Here is a 14,156-nt window from a genome sequence, read left to right as displayed (position 1 = left end):
ACCCAAATCACATTCATAACCAATGAAAAACAATGCACACAGAGCTTCTGTTTTTCTGAATTAAATTTTTGTATCGTAACTCAACAGTACTTACACACTTAAGCTGTACCTTCTTTCCATTGCTGTCTTCCTTATGGTCACGCGCACACTCTTCTTGGGTTTTTGTGTGTCTAGGTATTTTTTTATATTTCGCCACAATTTGCAACTCTGTTTTACATTCCCTGTTATAACTGTAATATTGTTTTACATCGCAAGCAGACAAATGTAGAAATTTGCTGCCACTCAATAGTTGGGGTAGGTTTAAATTATTCAGAATGAATCAATGATAGATACAAGTCAGCTGCACTGGGAAAGGTATGTTTTTTTTATGGGAAAGTGGTGGTCAACTTGAATGGAGCAACCATTTCCACAGTTTTTTCCGGTTTTATTGCCTATACACTGATTTCATTATGTATTGAAAAGTGTAAAATAAGAAGCTCTATATACTGTATATAGTAGTAAATTGCAGTGTCATGGCTTCTACTATAGAATACAATAATACTTTTTACTGTATGTGTTTTTGTGAATAAGAGGGAATGGTGTATTTGAGGCAATTCAATGCTGCCGGGAGACTGTGGCTGACCCGGTATGCTTTATTTGGCAGTGAATAAATATGAAACACCTTGGATTACAGGGAATATACAACATGTTATATAACCAGTGTTGAAAAATCTCTTACTGTATAACAATTAGCCCTACAGCAGGAATAATCTTTTATTCACACTGTTCCAAATTACGGTGTTGTGTTGAGCAGATGCGAAACCTGATCTAAAATCCCCAAATCCAGCTGTTTAATTTAGGGTTAAAAAAAATCCCATACATTGTACTTACTATATAAATAAAATACTACATGAACACACATGGCGTGCTGTGTTTATTTCACCCTTCAGGGGCTTGCCCTGTTCTTCGTCCATCCTCATACATGGAAAAATCATGTTAGTACATGAATGTTTATGGAGTATCCTCTATGTATTACCATGTATTTAAAGGGCATTATACTCATGATCATTGAGGTTTGAGTGTTTTTGTTGGTAATTACAAACAAATGTTGGCCTATTTGTTTTAATCAAATAGGGCTTATATTGAATTAACCTCTTAAAACAGTTAATGTGGTACAATGTACTAATTAATGACATGGTTACAACAGTTACATGCTACTTATGACAATGTAAATCAACTATCTACATAGCAACCAAGTACTTAATACAATTCTTAAGAAGATACCTAAGTGCTATGTAATACAGTATGTGCTTATAACTAAAAATGGTACTGAAACTGTTATTTCACCCATAACTATAACTCAATATTGGTAAATTTGTACATTGAAGATATTTAGAAATATTAGAAAAAACTCATTTACAACAAAAAGAAAAAAAAACAGAGAAGAACAACACTGACTAGCCAAGTGTCACACAGTGAAATAATGCATAGCAGTTGTGGTGGCTGTAAGTGTAAATAGGCTCTTCTAGTAAGATGACATTGCCCAACATTTGCACTCTGGAAGTCTGGAAGGGGGCCATTCTATATGCCTCTGCCAAAAATGTGGAGTTTAACTCCAGCAAATGCCAGCACTCAGCCCACCTAAATCAAGGTTCAACACATGTTTCATATCTTGTGTCAGTAACGAGGCCAATTACTGTTAGCAAACAGGCAAGAACAGAACACCCTTGTACTCGAAATGTTGTAGCGCTTTTGGTAACCCCAGCCATGACATTTGAGTTCACTGGTACACACTGTGCCACAAGAAGCACAGAGAAAGGATAGATTTGATATAAAAGTCACACCTGCCGTGGGCTACCAAATGTAAAGCTTGCGCTGATTTGTGGTTCTGAGGAGTGAGCCATTCGTTGCCTGTTTTTAGAATAAAATCAGAACTAGCTTACTGGTGAGTGGTCGAAGTATTTTTGTTTCAGTTGGACAAGGTATTTTCCCGATAAAATGGCAAACCATGGTAGACTCACACAGTACTGTAGTAGTTTATTATTTATTATGTTTTGCATTATTTATTTTCTTATTGTCACTGCATCTTGTAAAGCGCTTTTTGATGGTGTTCCACTATGAAACAGGCTATATAAAATAAAAATTGATTGATTGATTCATTATGAATATACTGACCATTCGCCGTGGTTAAGAGTTTTTACTTTACCATGCATCCAATCCTTTAATCATACTAATCTCTGATTTATCATGATTGTCTGTGCTTGACCATGCTTTTATGGCTATCTGTGTAAGTTACTAGTGTAGCTAATCCCAAATATTTGATTTTTAACATCCCCAAGTGCAACCTAGTCACCTATTAAGTTCTATTGCATTGTGGTTAATCTCTTTGTGCGTTCAGGTGAGATGTTGCTGTAAGTGACTATGCAGCTGCACGGTTCACACAGCCTAGTCTCTGTAAGTCACTTTGGATAGGATGTCTGCTAAAATAAATACATAATAAAAACAGTGGTGTGGGACAGTAACTGGGGAAGAGCAAGTACATTTTGATTTGTTTTTCCCCCCTCCTACTAAATAACTCCTAGTATAGCAGATACTACTGAGTGCAATGGTGAGAGGTTATATAAGAGGGTTATACTAAGCTGTCATGCATGAAATCTCCATCTAGTCTAATTAAATGATTAAGGACTCCTGGAGTTGAACCAGATCCACAGAATACATCAGAGCTCACTGCTGAGCACAAACAAATGATCAGGTTCCTAATGCGATCCCTTCTGCTTGCAGGGACCGCCTGCTTTCCAGGAAAAAATCTCACTGTGAGATCACCCCAGGCCACAGCTGTTCCCATGCTGACAACTTGGACTCTGAATTTCAATTACATCGGCAGCTTGTGGTGGCTGCCCATCTGAAAGCCAACTTCCCCTTTTCTCACAGTTTTTTCACCCATACCACTTTGGCTGTTCCAAAGTGAATTTATTTTCCATAAAATTGACAAGGCATGGGTGAGAAGTAATTTTTTTTTAACAACCATCTAGCGAGCTATGTGGAGTTTTGGCAGCTTCAATAGGAAAAAATCGAAGCATTGAACCAAGCCAACAAGCGTCTTCAACACAACACCTGCAGCTTTAGTGAAAAGTCTTAAAAAAACAGGTATTGATTTTTGATTTGCATGAATTGAAAACTTAATGGCCCTGCATTGGTAATGCACAAGCAGAAGCACCGTAGTTTCAAATCCTTGTGATTCCTGTGCATGGAAATTCAAATTGTACAGTATGTCAAAGCTGGACTTAGTAAGTGTGATATCTGGAAATACTGCCACCAGTCTAAGAAAAGGGCCAAAGTGGAAGAAGGTACTTTCAAATAAAATCTGACTTCATACCATGGTTAAAGGTTAAACTTCAGAGTTTTAAAAATGTTTAGTTTCACTGAGTATCAGTTTATTTTTGTATTTGTCTTTATAAAACTCCTGTTACCTCAGTATGTAGAACTCTGAATACACAAGTTCAGATAGCTGCTAATTCACAGCCATACCATTTTGCTCTTTACCTGTACTTAGCGACAGGTAGATGCTGGAAATAATGTGATTAGGTTTAATTACATTTTGTTTTAAGCATATGAACCACTCAGTATTAAATCATATTCTAATGACGTCTGAGAATATTAAAAGTCACTTAAGCATGGGACTTATGTATGTCCTCACAGAGCAATTACGTGGTTAATTTGTCTCTCTGTTTGTGACTAGAGCTTTTTCTGGGGAACAATGCAGGGGGTCACAGCCTCCACTGACACGTCTTGACCACCAGTGCGAGGGATCCTCTCAAAAGTTTGTTGAATCGACTAAGATGTAAAGTTTTCCTCTAAACAAACACCCTAAAGATTCATGCACACAAGAGCTTTCAATGTGTTTTACACTGCTAGAAAAAAGGGGAGGCTATATTATTTATTTATTTTGTTTGCTCGTTATGGGAAACTATGACAAGGTCTGTCTCACTGTCCCTCCAGCACAAAAACCCAGTGAAGCAAACACCTCTTTTCAACCGTCAGACCTAAGCAGCGGACGTCACCTGGAGGTGCATCCCAGCCAGGACGTCTCTGGTCGGACTCATTAGCCTCTTCATCCACTATGGGGTCGCTGTAGTTCACTATGTGCCACTATAAGAGTGCAAAGACCAATGCAGCATTCCCTGTGGGCCCCTCTGCCAAGATTGTCAACTCAATCAAGATCTGAACCAGCAAGCTCCAGTTCACATAATTCACGTTGCACTCTAATAATTTTACCAGGTGAGCTACTGTGGACCCCTATTCAAGTTAAAAAGAAAAAAAGAGTCAGTTAATTTTTTATGAATATGCCCCATAGACTTGACTTGACACAGTTCAATAAACACCTGCTTTCTGTAGTGAAAACAAAGGTTCTGTACTCTATAAGGCACAATATAAGCTGTTGTCTTTGTTGAAATAATACTTCTACATTCAAGGATATTAATTTTTCCACAAGCCCTTCATTATCAGCTATACATTCCCAGACCTTGTCTTGTCATAGGCTTGAATTAACTACAGCTGATTACCCTGGGAATGCACTGACCTTCCTCGCTCCTGCTGTGCCTTTATGGCAGCTCATTTGGCTGTCTGAAAGGAGGAACGCCAAAGACAGGGATTATAGGATCTGACTGTGGTATAATCAATATAGAGCCCAGGGCTACCTGTATTATACAAACACGGCAACACTGTGTAAGTAGATCTTAATGGATTTAGAACATAAGAACATAAGAAAGTTTACAAACGAGAGGAGGCCATTCGGCCCATCTTGCTCGTTTGGTTGTTAGTAGCTTATTGATCCCAAAATCTCATCAAGCAGCTTCTTGAAGGATCCCAGGGTGTCAGCTTCAACAACATTACTGGGGAGTTGATTCCAGACCCTCACAATTCTCTGTGTAAAAAAGTGCCTCCTATTTTCTGTTCTGAATGCCCCTTTGTTTAAACTCCATTTGTGACGCCTGGTCCTTGTTTCTTTTTTCAGGCTGAAAAAGTCCCTTGGGTCGACACTGTCAATACCTTTTAGAATTTTTCCACAACTGAGCTACACATATGAATACCATGAGTGAATATAAATTGTGACAACTGCCTGTAAATTCAAGTTAGTAGGTTACTATGGGTGTGTCATATTTGCCATATACAATATGAAAGTATATACAGGGGTTGAACAGGAAATTAGAAACACATACCACAACACCAAGAGGATATAGGCATGTAACCATTCATCAGTGATTACCACTCATTTGGTCAGGACAACTTTTAAAGACAAAACTAAACAAAAAATTGCCAATAAAAACTATTCTTATAAGCATGCTTCACAGCTTTTTGACTTGCTTGGTTTTGGTGCTTGGCTTCGCTTTGCTCGAAATTTTGATTGACATCTCTCAGCCAGCGAGAGCCATTTTAACTGCTAACACCCTTGGCAAGGCCAAAAATTAGGTGGAGGTTGGGGAGGAGGTTGACTCAAAGCACACGTCTTTGACTATTGGTAGCTGAACTGATTTAAGGTTGACATAAATGTGGAAGTTAGTCCAATGCCTGCTTGACGTTTGGTTTTGGAAGATTTTCCAGATCTCCAGATATCTTAACATTCCTTCATGAAAGGCTAAGTTGCAAATCTGAGACTCCTAAAGGCCTATTGAGTCATTTCTTAATATTTTTCTTGTGAAAAATCAGTAATTTCCTGAGTCTTGGGTACAGAAGTTTCTGCCCACCAAACACTTACTGTCATTCCCCTGCCATACTGTGACTGAAACTGACTGAAACTGACTGAGATATAGCTCTTTTGTATTCTAGAATCAAGCTGTTTCATTTTTCTTTGTTTTGTACTCTTTGACAATGTCTGGAAGTTCCTCAGCCAGACATCTGCTTGAAAGCAACAGGTAAACCTGGTTGTCTGTGTAAGATTTGTTAAAGAAAAGCCTGCCTAAAAGAACATACTTAACATATCAAGTAAAAAAATAAAATAAGAATCTAAATAAATATCAACGATTGATTTGTATTTGCCTGTCTCGTCATCTGAATCATCTGGAACTTAATTGAAATAAACCCATTGTGAAAGTAAAGTCCTCACAGTTTTTTACTTTCTTCTTCAAAGAGCAGATGTGAAAAGGCATTGTTTATCTGTGTACTTAGTGTGCTTCTCCATTATTTGCTTGTGTTGTAGTACCCTCTAAGGTATAACAATGTCTCGATTGCACAGTGAGACGCATAAAGGACTTGACGATGAACTGAACACTGGCACCTTGCCAGATAAAACAAGATCAGACAGCTTGTTCCTTAAGCTCGTGAATGAGTAAACAGGTCTGCTACAAGCCAGTACTAATTTGTCTTCAGTTAAAAGGTGCTGAGCACAGAGAAGGTGCAGAGCTGCCAGATTAAGGAATGGGAACCACTTGGTAACTCAAAGGCTTAATTTAAACACAGCATGGTGAGTTGTAATGCTGGGGGGAAGGACTAGGGCTACAATTTAAGCAATTTATAGAACTTACGTCTTCATTGCCCTCATAAAAGTTTAGCTCTGTAATTTTGAATGCACAACTTACAGTTTAATTTGTATTTCCCATGCAGATACCGTTTACTTAATATGCATTTACCATGCTGTACTGTAACTAATCATGCTTATTTACAACAGTTTACCATTCATTTTTGTGATTTACTTTGCTTGCATATTATTTATTGATCTTTCACGATGCTTTCATTTTGACTTGCTGTGCTGCTTTCACTGTGGTACACCTCAACATGTTTGCTGACAGTCACATTTTCTGTAGGATACAAACAAGCACTTACATAGTCACAAATGTATATTGTCAGACTTTCTACAGTTGTGTTCTCCTGTTGTCTGTTGTGGGACAACTTGTAAAATCAATCTGTATGAGAGAATACTGTGAACAAGGGTGCAGTAATGAACAACATACACAACACAAGCAGGGAGTGGCCCGATGATTATTAAATCTACATTCAGGCATTATTGTATCTGATTGGAAATTGTTTTGTGCGGCACCACAACAGTCCATAAACTATAAGTGAACACCTGTACCAGCCATGCGGCATGTCATGCTAAAACATTTCTTAAGCTTTTTGAACAAAAAATTATTTCTGTATAGTTTGCCTTCCTGCAATAGGACTACAGCCACCAGACATGTGACAAAGTTCCAACTGAAACTGGTTCAAATCATTATGTCTATTGAAATCTACTTTTTAAATAAGTACAGCAGGGATGCCCAAAGTCCAAAATAATGAACACTTTGATATGTTAACAAATCACACCAGTGGGATCAGAAGTTTGTTAAAAGGTTCCTGAAAAGTTTTGGTCCCTTTATCAAGAAGAAGAAGAAGAAGAAGAAGAAGAAGAAGAAGAAGAAGAAGAAGAAGAAGAAGAAGGACAACTCTAAATTGGCCATTTTTTAATCAGGAGGCAAATTTGTTTCAGGTCCGCTAACAATGATAAAAAATAACCTCATGAAGCAGATTGACTGATACAAGTCAAGGGGAAGAATGAAGGAGCTAAGCACCAGTTGAAAAACACAAACTCAGTTTTGAATTAGACACACTTTCAAAGGACTTCTGCTGCCTGTCTCCCAGTCACTTCTCAAGAAAGGTCTGAAAATACAAAGTAAATAATAATTCATGAGGAGAGTTGTTCTTATAATAATGAACAGTCTGTGGGAGATGGCAGCCCTATGGTCACCCTATAGAGGTGTGTGTGTGTGTGTGTGCGTGCACTGCTCTGCTATCAGTGGAACAACCTTGAACACAGAATGTCAGAGCTTCATGTACCTTTCCTAAAAAAGATACCCTGCTGATCTGTCCTTGTTGCCCAGTACATTGTGTGAAGGTTTTGTTCATACAAGCTTCACGTAACCTAAAATACCAGGCTCTGCATTTTCCTGACTTGCAAAAATCAGTTTAAAAAAAAAAAAAAAGTAGACACACGTTTCATCTTGAGTGTTCTGATTGAAATGGTGGTATAATCATACCAAGGAGCTCGCTGAAACAGCTCGCTGTCTTCTTCATTTATGGATTGATTTGACCAGCCTGCTCTGTGCAGGATTATCCCTAAAAATACTTGGTTGATGCAACCCAGGTGGATTTTCTGGTAATTTAAAACACCCCAGAAAATTAAGCCCTATTTAGTTTCCTAATTTGCATTTTTAAGCAATCAAATCATTTTTTTTTAAATACAATAACAATATAAGCTTTATGAATAGGGCCTATTGGCTATTATGCTATATGTTAATAAGATCAAGTGGTCATTATTATGATGTACTGTAGTAGACCAACCTAGGCCCATCCTAATGCAATTCATAAAAATAAAAAAAAAATTCCTCATTTACAAGAATGTTTATTAATAGCAATAACACCTTGTAATAATAATACATCAGGTTATATTCTAGAAGATATACTGCCTTTAATTAATTGCCATCAGTTCAGAAAGCCTGTTATATTAGTCAGTCATCTTCTTGCCACTGCATCAGTCAACCTGAAAACATTTTCACATTTCTGTCCGAGTGCTCTCTCTCTCTCTCTCTCTCTCTCTATATATATATATATATATATATATATGTAAGTTTTGCCTCATAAGACTATACTCAGAAGAAAGAAGTAACTGTTTTGAAGCGCAGTACTGATATATGTACACTAGGTGGCTTAGAGAGTTCCCATTCCTTCCACAAAGACACTGTGTGCTTCGTCTGAGTGAATGAAGTTACAGCTCATGGAGAGTGTGTGGAAAATACATTAGCAGCCCAAGCTTTTTGAATGATAAAGTTAGAATTATGTCACTATTATTAACCTTGTAAATATGCAGGTCACAAATGTATATGAATTTCAATAGAATGTCATAGGATTCTTATTTATTTAATTTTCTAGTTATGAATATAACATAACAAATTCTCACGCATTCATAGGAATAAGAACGTATCCATTGGAATCATATTTGTGGACGTTATTTTAACCCTCTGTTGCATTTTGTCCAGTACACTGGACAATAATTTTAGATTTGGTGATAGTCACATTTGCTGATCTTATTGTATGTTTCTCTTTTTTAAAAACATTATTTATTCAGTTTATAAAAAGTTTAGATAGTTTTTTTTTCCCCGTTTTTATTTTTCTGAAGTGTGGAATGTACATGTGCAGAACAGTATATAGCACAATGTGCAAGTTTTTACTGATGTTTGACCTGCCCTGGATTCATAAAGTACAGAGAAGGTGGTTGCCTGCTCCGCAGGTCCCTGAACAAGCCAGAGTGGCATTGCTGTGTAAGCTGTCGGGATTGGCTCGCAGTGGTTGCAGCGATATGCCATTTCCACTATTACCTGTGTCTGAAGTGACAGCTGATAAAATCTCACAATTAGACAACATATTATTGTTAATATTAATATTCAACAGTCAGTAATTCATGCTTTTTTTTTAACTTTACTGTAGTATCACAAAGCATCAATAATTGTCATATTTTGCTTCCATGTTTTCAGAAAATGATTTCATGATCGTCGTTTCAAAAGAGGATTCTGCACGGTTCTCTAGTTTAGCACTTAGAAATAAGGATATGGGTTCGTAAGTAATCCAGACAATTGTTAGTGTTGTAATTGTTGTGGGACACTGATGGCGGCGCTGCTTGTGGTGGACTTCAACGCCTGCCAGGGTCGTGTCACTCTTCCTGAAGACACGTGCCCCAGTGAAGCTGGGGTAATGACAAGGGTGTGGTTTCAACTGAGACACTGCTGATTGGATACAAACTGAGAGGCTACGGCTACTGTGATTGAGCACAGAGTTTAGAAACAGGGAGGGACAGGAGGCGAGAGACTAGACAGCATTTAACAAGGCAGGGAGAATATATAATTATACAAATATTAGTTAATTTTTTGCTTGAATCGAATAATTGGATTGGATTGTTATTGTGACGTAGTACTTATTTTCTTTTATAATAGTCTGAATCTGGGTCCGGTTTCTTAACCGATACAGCCTCCCCGTACAATAGTGTCTCCTGGAGGCATTATAAGACAGAATAAACCCACCTGATCCTGCCTCCAGTATGATAGTGACACTGGAGGCATTATAATACAACAAATTTGATTACATCCCTGTTAGTGACCATTTCACCTTTGCCAAGATCATCAATCCACCTGACAAGTGTGGCATATCAAGAAGCTGGTTAAACAGCATGATCATTACACGGGTGCACCGTGTGCTGTGGACAATAAAAGACCACTCTAAAATGTGCAGTTTTGTCACACAACACAATGCCACAGATGTCTCAAGGTTTGAGGGAGCGTGCAATTGGCATGCTGACTGTCCACCAGCGGAATGTCCACCAGAGCTGTTGCCAGAGAATTGAATGTTCATTTCTCTACCATAAGCCGCCTCCAACGTCGTTTTAGAGAATTTGGCAGTATGTCCAACTGGCCTCACGACTGCAGACCACGTGTAACCACGGCAGCCCGGGACCTCCACATCCGGCTTCCTCACCTGCGGGATCGTCTGAGACCAACCACCCAGACAGCTGATGAAACTGTGGATTTCCTCAACCGAAGAATTTCTGCACAAACTGTCAAACCGTGGAAGCTCATCTGCGTGCTCGATATCCTCACCAGGGCAAATGCTCACCTTCGATGGCCACTGGCACGCTAGAGAAGTGTGCTCGTCATGGATGAATCCCGGTTTTAACTGTACCGGGCAGATGGCAGACAGAGTGTATGGCGTCATGTGGGCAATCGATTTGCTGAGGTCAATGTTGTGAACAGAGTGCCCCATGGAGGCGGTGGGGTTATGGTATGGGCAGGCATAAGCTACGGTCAACGAACACAATTGCATTTTATCTATAGCAGTTTGAATGCACAGAGATACTGTGACGAGATCCTGAGGCCCATTGTCGTGCCATTCATCTGCCGCCATCACCTCATGTTTCAGCATGATAATGCACGGCCCCATGTCGCAAGGATCTGTACACAATTCCTAGAAGCTGAAAATGTCCCAGTTCTTCCATGGCCTGCATACTCCCCAGACATCTCACCCACTGAGCATGTTTGGGATGCTCTGGATCGACATGTACGACAGCGTGTTCCAGTTCCCGCCAATATCCAGCAACTTCGCACAGCCATTGAAGAGGAGTGGGATAACATTCCACAGGCCACAATCAACAGCCTGATAAACTCTATGCAAAAGAGATGTGTCGCGCTGCATGAGGCAAATGGTGCTCACACCAGATAATGACTGGTTTTCTGATCCACGCCCCTACCTTTTATTTTTTTTTATTTTTTTTAAGGTACCTGTGACCAACAGATGCATATCTGTATTCTCAGTCATGTGAAATCCATAGGTTAGGGCCTAATGAATTTATTTCAATTGACTGATTTCCTTATATGAACTAACTCAGTAAAATCTTTGAAATTGTTGTATGTTGCGTTTATATTTTTGTTGAGTGTATATGCAATATGAGCTTAAAGAAATTGCAGTTTTCTGCACTCATCTTACAAACTTGTGCATTCATTAGCAGTGTACAGATACTAGGATTTGCTAGTAGTAAAGTTTTTTTGTAGCAGGAATTAAATTAAACCAAGCAAGCATGTAATGTGTTAATTAGGGCAACCAAGGGGTTGTTTTACTTTGTGTTGCGTAACTAGCACATTTTACTTAATTTAATACTTAACTTAAAACATCTTAAAAGGAATTAGTGAGAAGAGGTTTCACATACCTCTGATTAGCATTAAACTTGGACTACTCAAAGTTAATTTCGGTAAAATAATCCAAGATAACTAATCTGAGTTTACTAAACCAGCTGTAAATGTAAATACATTACTTGCTAAACATTTTTAAAAATCCCAGTCTGTTTTAGATTTTGAGTTCAAATTACAGATACATCCTATGAAAATACTTGATTTTAACTGTTGGCTAGCTCTCTACATATTTTGTTGACTCGATTTGGCTGCTTTGCAAGTTAATTCAGACAGGTCCATACCTAGTGTACACAAATGCCCTGTTTGACAATTGTAAAATCATTCTGAAGCATTTTAAAAAGATGCAGGTTCGGTTTGCCTTGCAATCTAAATGACTAGCCACGACAGGGTCCCAGTGACAAATAAGAAATGGTATGCATGTCAAGAAATGAGTCAACCGCTGTTTACTTTGAAGATCAGAAACAATTACACCCCGTTTGCTGTGTGCTCACACATCACCATGAGTAAGCAGGGAGCAGCTAACAGGAGCAGAGGGCCAAGAACAGCAGTCTGGCAGCAAAGTACAAAGCAGCCTCAAACTCGCACTGCGTGGGGTGCACAAGGTCGTTTTAATTAAAAGCCAGCTTGATGCATATTTTGTTTACTAGACAATCTTAACGGATCCACTGTGCTTGAAAGCAGCTGGTGTCTGGGGCAGACCTTGTCAGTTTAACTCTGGTTACCATGAGGAACTACAGTTTCTATTGCCATGCATATCCAGTATTTAGTAAAAGCTTGTGATTCTGTTTATGACGACACCACTGGCAATAGCCAGGAGAGCTTCCCTTCATAGTTATGCCTTACTGTGGGGTTCACATATTTCCTGGGGGTTACATTGTATCTAATGGTAAAGCCTGCCTCTGTACAGTAAGGTGCAGACAGTACATGCTGAGAATTGAATTTCCAGATGGAAATAAAGGCAATGCCTCATTGAGGGGTACTCAGTTCAGCTGTGTATACAGCTACTGCAAATTAATATCAAGGGTTATATCCTGCTATACCTTGCTGGACAGTCCAGTTCTACTGTCACTATCAAGCCCAAATGTACATTGCCCACTGCCATTTCAGAAGATTAAGATGTATTTTCTTTTTTCAGTGATATGACCGTTGGAACATTGCAGTACTTGATACAAAATGTTTTGTATCAAGTGTTGTAATAGGCCCCACCAAATCCCATTTAAAAAAAAAAAAAATTCACACACACCAAAAGCACACATTGCAAAGCAAAGATCCATTTTATTTGAAGGACTAGTATCCCTCTACTTTTGTCAAGGGGGTTCAACCCCTGGGAAACTGAATATTACACGCAAAGTCCCTGTCCACAGATTAAGCACAGAATCCTGAAGCACAGCATTACATAACATCATGGCAAGAACGACCAGACAGGTAGGCACTGTTTAACCACCCAATTTCTCTCTTTTTTCTAAGAGCCTTTCTCTCTCATTATATATATATATATATATATATATATATATATATATATATATATATATATATATATATATATATATATTTATTATTATTTTATTTTTTTTAAATCAATTCTCCGTTTAATCAATGGAAAAAGTCTACCCAGTTGGTCAATCCTGCTTGTTACAAAAAAAGTGCAACATCCACAAAAATCAGCAGCAGTCGAGTTCAGATGTTATACATGACATCTTGGGATGAGTAGCATTAGAACAAAGAGGCAGTGGAGGTGCTCAGATAACAAGAGCTGTTGCAAAAAGAATAGCCACAGCAGCACAAGTGGAAGGTCAGGTAAAGCAGTAGATAGACTGACAAATGCCTGCAAACCACTCTGTCAAAGATCTAACCAGCTGCCAAAAGCCAAAACCAAATATGCTTCTATATGAAGCTTACAAAGCCATTGAGAAATGAAACCCACTTGAACTTGAGGTAACTTAAGTGTATAATCGTGACAGACTGCAGGAAGCCCGGTATAATTTTTTTTTTTAGTGTGTGTGTGTGTGTGTGTGTCTGTATATATATATATATATATATATATATATATATATATATATATATATATATATATATATATATATATATTACACACATAGTACCAGTCAAAAGTTCGAGTACACCTGATTGAAACCAGGTTTTTCATTATTATCTATGCTTAACTGTATAAACTTGTTTATAAACACTTAATATTTAATTATATGATGTGTACTTATGTAAGCTGATATTCATAAGTGAAATGCATTCAAAAATTTTATTTTTAAATGAAAATGTAAATCTTCCCAATTTCAATGAAATGGTCACCCAAAGCAAGGGGATTTTAGTCTGAAGCCCAAGTCAGTTAAATGTCTGAAATGTGTATAACATGGTGTTAGAACACTGGCCTAAGAATAAAAGTGTCTGTTGGATGTTCTTTGAGTTAACTAGCATGTTACCTAATTAACCTTTTGTCACCAATTAACAGGTAAGGGT

Source organism: Polyodon spathula, chromosome 2 (genome assembly GCF_017654505.1).
Source record: "Polyodon spathula isolate WHYD16114869_AA chromosome 2, ASM1765450v1, whole genome shotgun sequence".
Classification (NCBI taxonomy): domain Eukaryota; kingdom Metazoa; phylum Chordata; class Actinopteri; order Acipenseriformes; family Polyodontidae; genus Polyodon; species Polyodon spathula.
This window is presented reverse-complemented; position numbering follows the sequence as displayed.